This window comes from Bos taurus, chromosome 24 (assembly GCF_002263795.3).
Source record: "Bos taurus isolate L1 Dominette 01449 registration number 42190680 breed Hereford chromosome 24, ARS-UCD2.0, whole genome shotgun sequence".
Classification (NCBI taxonomy): Eukaryota; Metazoa; Chordata; class Mammalia; order Artiodactyla; family Bovidae; genus Bos; species Bos taurus.
The window spans coordinates 24,290,906-24,299,856 of record NC_037351.1 but is presented as its reverse complement, the minus strand read 5'-3'; the positions used below and the strand labels follow the sequence as shown (position 1 = coordinate 24,299,856).

Here is an 8,951-nt window from a genome sequence, read left to right as displayed (position 1 = left end):
ATTGTAATGGTTGTAGGATGAAATCAATGGCTCAGAAAGTTTTGCTTCTGTAAAAACAAGGTTAAATAAGCTTGCATAAGATATTTTCCTTGAAAGTGATTATACTTGAAAAGGTTTTTCTCTAAAATATCTTATATGAATAAGGCAAAAACCTACTTTGTTGAGGTAAGAAGAAAAAAAAAGAAAAGGAAGAAAAATTCACAAATGGAGATTAGCTTAACAGTATCTTAATAATTTTCCATTCTTTACTGATTTAGGTTCTAGACTACAGAAATGTTTTAGTTGTTGTGAGGAGGAAAACAATCTCACCAGTCTTTTGATATTAAGAAGAGCATGCTGGATCATATACGCTATGTTAAATTTATAGAGTTGTCTAAAAATGGGACAAATATACTTGCCATTGAGAATGTGAGAAGAGTAAAATATCAGATTGTTAAAATGCTGGCCACACCAGATGAAAATATGAACTTGAAATGAATTTTCAACTTGATTATAAATAGAAGTATCTAAATTTTGTTTTGGATTTTTGCTGCATTTCAGATAAGAAGTTGTCACCTAAAACATTGCTATTGTAGCCAAAATGTGGGAGCAACTAAAGTGTCCATTGACATATGAATGTGTTAAGAAGATATATAATGGAGTATTACTCAGCTATAAAAAAGAATGAAATAAGCTATTACTGTAGTAACTGTAGTAACATGGATGGGTAACTAAGTTACTGTAGTAACATGGATGGGTCTAGAGATTATGACACTAAGTGAAGCCAGAAAGAGAAAGACAAGTATCATGATATCACTTATATGTGGAATCTAAAAAAATCACACAAATGAACTAATTAACAGAACAGAAATAGACTCATAGACATAGAAAACAAACTTATGGCTACCAAAAGGGAAAGAACGGATGGGATAAAATAGGAGTTTGGGATTAAAATATATGCACTGCTGCTACTGCTGCTGCTAAGTCGCTTCAGTCGTGTCCGACTCTGTGCGACCCCAGAGATGGCAGCCCACTAGGCTACTCCACCCCTGGGATTCTCCAGGCAAGAACACTGGAGTGGGTTGCCATTTCCTTCTCCAATGCATGAAAGTGAAAAGTGAAAATGAAGTCACTCAGTCGTGTCCTACTCCTAGCGACCCCATGGACTGCAGCCTACCAGGCTCCTCCGTCCATGGGATTTTCCAGGCAAGAGTACTATGCACTACTATATATAAAATAGGTAACAGGTACTTGCTGTATAGCACAGGGAACTCTACTCAATATCATGCAATAACCTACAGTGGAAGAGAATGTAAAAAAACTAACATATATTTTTATATATGTTTAACGAAAACACTTTGTTGTACACCTGAAACTAACAAAACATTGTAAATCAACTATATTTCAGTAAATAGTTTAAAAACCACTGCCAATGTATTGATGTACTTCAGTTCAAGTTACATATGCAGTTGATCTTTGAACAATGCAGAGGTTAGGGGCAATGATCCTCCATGAAGTGGAAAATCGACATGTATCACTTAGGATTGACCCTTGCATCCACAATTCCACATCTGTGTGTTCAACCAACCATACACCTGTGTAGTACTGCGCTACTTACTATTGAAAAAAAAAATTCCTTGTATAAGTGTACCTGCATAGTTCAAACCTATGTTGTTAAAGGAGTGACTGTATTCTTGTCTTACACATTTCCAAGTCCTCCCCAACTTCCCCCTCAAATCATGCCTCAACAGTAGATATTGTTTATTATGGACTAGGCATTTATGAGTATTATTTATTTTTATCTTGTAAACGACTGTGTAAGTGAGGTATTGTTATCTCAATTTTGCACGTTAGGAAAATGAGTTCAGTGGTAAATCCAGGTATACCTGCTTCTCAAGGCAAGTTGGTTTCATTAACCACAAAACTTTCCATCCAGTTTGTAGCCAATTGCTGTAGCATTCTATACACCCATGTGTTAGGAAATACGAATACTAACGTGGTGGAAATGTCTATGTAGTGGTTTTTCTGGAACATAGAAAAATTCTGGGAGTGTTAATGTGCAGTCCTTGGATATAACAAATTTCCCCCTAAGAAGACAACTCCGAGTTTTTAAAAAAACTGTTATTGGAGTATTGATGCTTTTAAATGTTGTGTTATTTAGTTTCTACTGTACAGCACAGTGAATCAGCTATATATATATATATATATATATCCTCTTTTTTGGATTTCCTTCCCATTTAGGTCACCAGAGAGTACTGAGTGGAGTTCCTTGTGCTATACAGTGTATATCAGATCAGTCTTTCAGTCATGTCCAATCGCAGCCAGGCCTCCCTGTCCATCCCCAACTCCCGGAGTTCACTCAGACTCACGTCCATCGAGTCAGTGATGCCATCCAGCCATCTCATCCTCTGGCGTCCCCTTCTCCTCTTGCCCCCAATCCCTCCCAGCATCAGAGTCCTTTCCAATGAGTCAACTCTTCACATGAGGTGGCCAAAGCACAGGAGTTTCAGCTTTAGCATCATTCCTTCCGAAGAAATCCCAGGACTGATCTCCTTCAGAATGGACTGGTTGGATCTCCTTGCAGTCCAAGGGACTCTCAAGAGTCTTCTCCAACACCACAGTTCAAAAGCATCAATTCTTCAGCGCTCAGCCTTCTTCACAGTCCAACTCTCACATCCATACATGACCACAGGAAAAACCATAGCCTTGACTAGATGAAACTTTGTTGGCAAAGTAATGTCTCTGCTTTTGAATATGCTATCTAGGTTGGTCATAACTTGCCTTCCAAGGAGTAAGCGTCTTTTAATTTCATGGCTGCAGTCACCATCTGCAGTGATTTTGGAGCCCCCAAAAATAAAGTCTGACACTGTTTCCACTGTTTCCCCATCTATTTCCCATGAAGTGATGGGACCAAATGCCATGATCTTCGTTTTCTGAATGTTGAGCTTTAAGCCAACTTTTTCACTCTCCTCTTTCACTTTCATCAAGAGGCTTTTGAGTTCCTCTTCACTTTCTGCCATAAGGGTGATGTCATCTGCATATCTGAGGTTATTGATATTTCTCCCGGCAATCTTGATTCCAGTTTGTGTTTCTTCCAGTCCAGCATTTCTCATGATGTACTCTGCATATAAGTTAAATAAACAGGGTGATAATATACAGCCTTGACGAACTCCTTTTCCTATTTGGAACCAGTCTGTTGTTCCATGTCCAGTTCTAACTGTTGCTTCCTGACCTGCATACAAATTTCTCAAGAGGCAGATCAAGTGGTCTGGTATTCCTATCTCTTTCAGAATTTTCCACAGTTTATTGTGATCCACACAGTCAAAGGCTTTGGCATAGTCAATATCAATAATATATATATGTGTTAGTCCCAAATGGGATGAAGAGGACAATTCCTTGATGGCTGGGGAAAGACATCAGTTTTCCAAACGTATGGGCTTTTGCATTGTGTTATGTCTCTATATCTGTGTCCATTAGCAGACTTTTCCAGGCTTCCTTTCGCTTACTAGCACGTAATCAATTTTTCCTGGGAAGAGGCATGACCTAGGACACTTGCCTATTTTATATATAGAACTATAAAGATAACGATACCCTCTAGCAAATGAGGAAAACTGTGAGCAGTAAATGCCTGTGTCTCCAACTAATTCACAGAATTTCCTCCAAGAGAGGGACTTATTTTGCATTTGAACTCCAAAACACCTTTCAAGATTGTTAAACTTAACACCAGCTTGAAAATCCCAGTCATGCTGGAGATCAATTAACTGCCTCCAGGGTTCTGCAGGCTCCCCTTCAAGGTGTCTGCATTTGAGAGTAATTTGGCCATTACCACATTTGCACCAAATAAAAACACATTATTATTTTGTATGATATCAAGTTGACTTAATAATACTCAAATGCATTCAAAGTTTGCTCCTTGAATTTCTTATCTGAACTAATAGTCAATGCCATCCTTGTCCCTCTGTAGCGGTTTCAAATCTCAGCTTGTCTTCCTCTGCACACTTGTTTTATCTGAAATCCTTCTTTCCATGACACAACTGCTTTCCTCGTTCTCAGCTTGGGATTTCAATGCACTGATACTCCCCTCATACATATTTCAAGCCAACTTTCGCATATGGCATCAAAATTCATTCCTGTACTACTTAATTACCTATTTGCCTTTAGCTTTAATATTTTAAAATAATAATCTCTTATGACAGCAATCAGTGTTCACTGTAGAAGATTTATATGATTATAAATAGACAAGGGATAAAGAGAAAATAATAAACACTGCAGGGCTGTCAGTCAGAAATAACCTCGGTTGTATAGCTTTTCTTTATTTCCATGTATATTCTTATTTTAAAATGTTACAATCATGAATCATACCTTATAAACTATTTTGTAAGCTTTGCCCACAATAAAACATGACTATATCTCTCTTCCTAGATATTGTTTTTCAATCTTATTCAAAATGGTTTCATAATTTCCCATTACATGGGTATACAGAGTTTATTCAACCAATTCTCAAATGATAGGCTTAAGGTTATTTCCATGTGTTTGGCTATTTTAAACAAGTGTATTGATAAATAACCTTGGTAAATAAATCTTTGTTACATTCTATAATCATTTTCTTAGGGTGAATTCTTAGAGGAAGAATTATTGTCTGTGCATAATTTTAGGATTAAAAAATGAATATATTTTTCCAAAGTTACATTCAGCATAGCTGTACCAATTTATACTAAGATTGTTGATGACTGCTAGTACCCAAGTACTATCAATTTTAAAGTAAATTTTCTAGGTAACAACTCTGATTCAACCAGCTTTTATTTGACCAGTAAAGGAATTGAACTTAAAATTTTCCTGGTCTCTATTTGGTTACGTGTGTGCACGTGTGTATATCTGTGTCTTATTGCCAGTTCATGTTCTTGGTTCATTTGTTTACTAGACTACATACTCTTTCAAAAATATTAATTTGTAAGACCTCTCCATGTATTTAAAACAGTAAAACTTTAATGTCTTATATATTATAAATATTTTTCCAGGTTTTTAAAGTTTTTCAATTAATTTGCTTCAGACATTTAAAAAATGTGTAGAGTTCATTTTTTCCTTTAAAGTGTTTTTTGCTTTGATGTTATCATATACATTTTCAGTTACAGCACAGTTCCTAGTATTTTTATGATTTTAGTTTAAAATTTAGATTTGCACTACTTAAAATTACTTTGCCAACAAAGGTCCGTCTAGTCAAGGCTATGGTTTTTCCAGTGGTCATGTGTGGATGTGAGAGTTGGACTGTGAAGAAAGCTGAGTGCTGAAGAACTGATGCTTTTGAACTGTGGTGTTGGAGAAGACTCTTGAGAGTCCCTTGGACTGCAAGGAGATCCAACCAGTCCATTCTGAAGGAGATCAGCCCTGGGATTTCTTTGGAAGGATTGATGCTAAAGCTGAAACTCCAGTACTTTGGCCACCTCATGTGAAGAGTTGACTCATTGGAAAAGACTCTGATGCTGGGAGGGATTGAGGGCAGGAGAAGAAGGGGACGCCAGAGGATGAGATGGCTGGATGGCATCGCTGACTCGATGGACGTGAGTCTGAGTGAACTCCGGGAGTTGGTGATGGACAGGGAGGCCTGGCATGCTGCTATTCATGGGGTCGCAAAGAGTCGACACGACTGAGCGACTGAACTGAACTGAACTGAAAAGAGCGAAGCATCTAACAACAGAGTAGGAAGATCCTACAGGGAGAAGCAGAGGAATTTCCCTACCACTCTCCATCCCCAGGTCCCAAGGTTGGGAGATTGGAGATGGTGGCAGTACAGGAGGTTAGGCTTAGATTCACCTGTGGGGTCACATGGAAAGACTTGCTATCAGCATCTGGAGAGGACATGCCAAGGGTAAGAGGTGAAAGCCTGGCAAGCACCACTTTCTCTGCTCTCCTGACTGTTCTTTAGCACAGGGACACTATCCATCAACAGCCTTCTTCTAACGCTTACCTTAATCCTTTAAGGATCATCTCACATGCTCTAAATTGTGTGGAGTTCCGTCCAAACGCAGCATGAAGACCACACTTTCCAAAGGCCCCACTTGGAAAAGAAGGGCCCTGACACCCAGAGGTACAAAGTGGTATGAAAAGAAAAACAAGATGTTAACTGGGCCACGGTAGACCCATCTGGGACTATCTGTGTTTAGTGCGTGTCCCCTTAAACCTCTTCTCGAGACTGATCCTATTCAAAAAGGCTTGAGACTTCTGTGGAAGTCTAGTGGTTAAGACTCCAAGATCCCAATACAGCTTTTGATCCCTGGTGGGGGAACTAAGATTTCAGAGAACAGCCAAAATAACAATAATAATAATAATTTAAATGCCCTCCTTGGAAGGAAAGTTATGACCAACCTAGATAGCATATTCAAAAGCAGAGACATTCCTTTGCCAACAAAGGTTCGTCTAGTCAAGGCTATGGTTTTTCCTGTGGTCATGTATGGATGTGAGAGTTGGACTGTGAAGAAGGCTGAGCACCGAAGAATTGATGCTTTTAAATTGTGGTGTTGGAGAAGACTCTTGAGAGTCCCTTGGACTGCAAGGAGATCCAACCAGTCCATTCTGAAGGAGATCAGCCCTGGGATTTCTTTGGAAGGAATGATGCTAAAGCTGAAACTCCAGTGCTTTGGCCACCTCATGCGAAGAGTTGACTCATTGGAAAGGACTCTGATGCTGGGAGGGATTGGGGGCAAGAGGAGAAGGGGACGCCAGAGGATGAGATGGCTGGATGGCATCACTGACTCGATGGATGTGAGTCTCAGTGAACTCCAGGAGTTGATGGACAGGAGGCCTGGCATGCTGCGATTCATGGGGTCACAAAGAGTCGGACACGACTGAGCGACTGATCTGATCTGAAAACATAAATAAAAATAAAAAAATAAAAAACTTACCTTTTCTCAGCTGCCCTAAGATGCTTAGTCCTTCCAAGGAAGCAAGACCACACTGGGGTGAGGTCCCCGCTTCATCCAAAGACTAGCACCACACCGTAGCCCTCGCCTAGCACTCAAAGATGGCCTCCGTCTCAGAGCTCACCTGCATCTATTCAGCCCTCATTCTACACGGTGAGGCTCATGGAGGACAAGATCAACGCCTTCATTAAAGCAGCCGGTGTAAACATTGGCTCTTTCTGGCAGGTTGGTTTTCACAGGCTCTGGCCAGTGTCAACACTGGGAGCCTCATCGGCCATGTGGGGGCTGGTGGACCTGCCCCAGCCGCTGGTAGTCTCTCCGCAGGAGTCCGGCCCTCTTCACCACTGCTGTCCCAGCTGAGCAGAAGAACACATAAGTAAAGAAAGAAGAGTCTCAAGAGTCTGATGATGACATGGGCTTAGGTCTTTTTGACTAAGCCTTTTAAGTAACACATTCAATAGAAAGATAAGCGTGTTGCTGCAAATGGCTTGTATGTGAAATCTACAAAATGATATAAATGAACTTATTTACAAAACAGAAATGGAATCACACATGTAGAAAACTAACTTATGGTTCAGTTCAGTTCAGTTCAGTCGCTCAGTCGTGTCTGATTCTTTGCGACCCCATGAATCACAGCACGCCCGGCCTCCCTGTCCATCACCAACTCCCAGAGTTCACTCAAACTCATGTCCATCAAGTCGGTGATGCCATCCAGCCATCTTCTACTTATGGTTACCAGGGGGGAAAGGAAGGGTGGGATGAATTGGAAGATTGGGATTGACATAATTACACTATTATATATTAGTTAAGTATATATAAAATAGATAACTATAGATAACTAATAAGCACCTAGGGTATAGTGCAGGAAACTCTACTCAATACTCTGTAATGACCTACAGGGAAAAGAAGTTTAAAAAGAGTGGATATATGTATGTGTATAAGTGATTCAGTTTGCTGTACACCTGAAACTAACACAACATTATAAAGCAACCGTACTCCAATAAAAAATAATCAGAACAAACAAACAGAAGACTGAGCTCTTTGCTGCTATTGGTCTTACTGATAATAAATAAATCAGCTCACTCAGAATTCCTACCAGCATATTTCTGTTTATATATGATTGGTCAGCAGTAGGAACATCTCTTACTACCAGAGAGGATGGAAATGCAGGTTTTTAGGTGGGCACTTTGGCACCCATAATCCAATTAGCATTCTCTTCGTAAAGAAAGAAGGAGAGACACATTGGATGAAAAATAACTGTTGTTTATGGGGGTGAATTTGACAAACGTAATTCAAATAAAATGGGAAATTTCTAAATAACAAAATATTGATTAGAATATCAGTTATTGACTTCATTACTTCATAGGGTTATTGTGAGCATTAAATGAGGAAAGGCTCAAGAATTCCTAGCCATGCTTTTTACATTTAAATTGAATGAGGTAACGCCTGTAAAGTGCTGGACAGAGCAAAGTCTTGGGAACTATTAGCCATGATTCTTTGCTGTCACAAAAACATTTCATTCTCTGTGATTCTTTATTTCTGCTTCATAAATGATATGAATACAATTCTATGCAGAGGTTTTTATTTCCTATGTATATACATGAGGATCACAAGTTTAACCTTAAGGGAGATGGCAGTGCTTTCTAATCACGTTGCATAGAACATCATTTATGAAGAATGTTTTGGGAAGCTGTAGCAGATGATATTATTTATCTACCGTACTGGAATGCTGTATTTTGTAACAGGTTGATTCATGAAGGTTTGTTGGAGTCAGGCTTGCTATAATGAACATCCAGTGTTTGTGAGACTATTTGAGTATACTTGGTTAATAGCAACTGTCATATTCTGAATGACATAACAAGAATAATGAATATAAAAGAAAGAGTATTTTCAAAAAACTGCATAAACCAATACAGTTCTGTAAAGCAATTATTCTTCAATTAAAAAATAAATAAATTTAAACTAAACTGCAGTGACTTAGACTTACAGGCTCATTGAAGTTTAGAGCTGGGAAGAGTTTAAAAGGGGAACTGAGACTGGGAGTGTGTAGAGTGA

The 8,951-nt window shown here is 39.1% G+C and overlaps 1 pseudogene; it reads left to right on the top strand.

Annotated features, from left to right (window-relative positions):
- The first annotated feature begins 6,997 nt into the window (after positions 1–6,997).
- Positions 6,998–7,332, top strand: LOC781065 (large ribosomal subunit protein P1-like; annotated as a pseudogene).
- Positions 7,333–8,951: the final 1,619 nt, after the last annotated feature.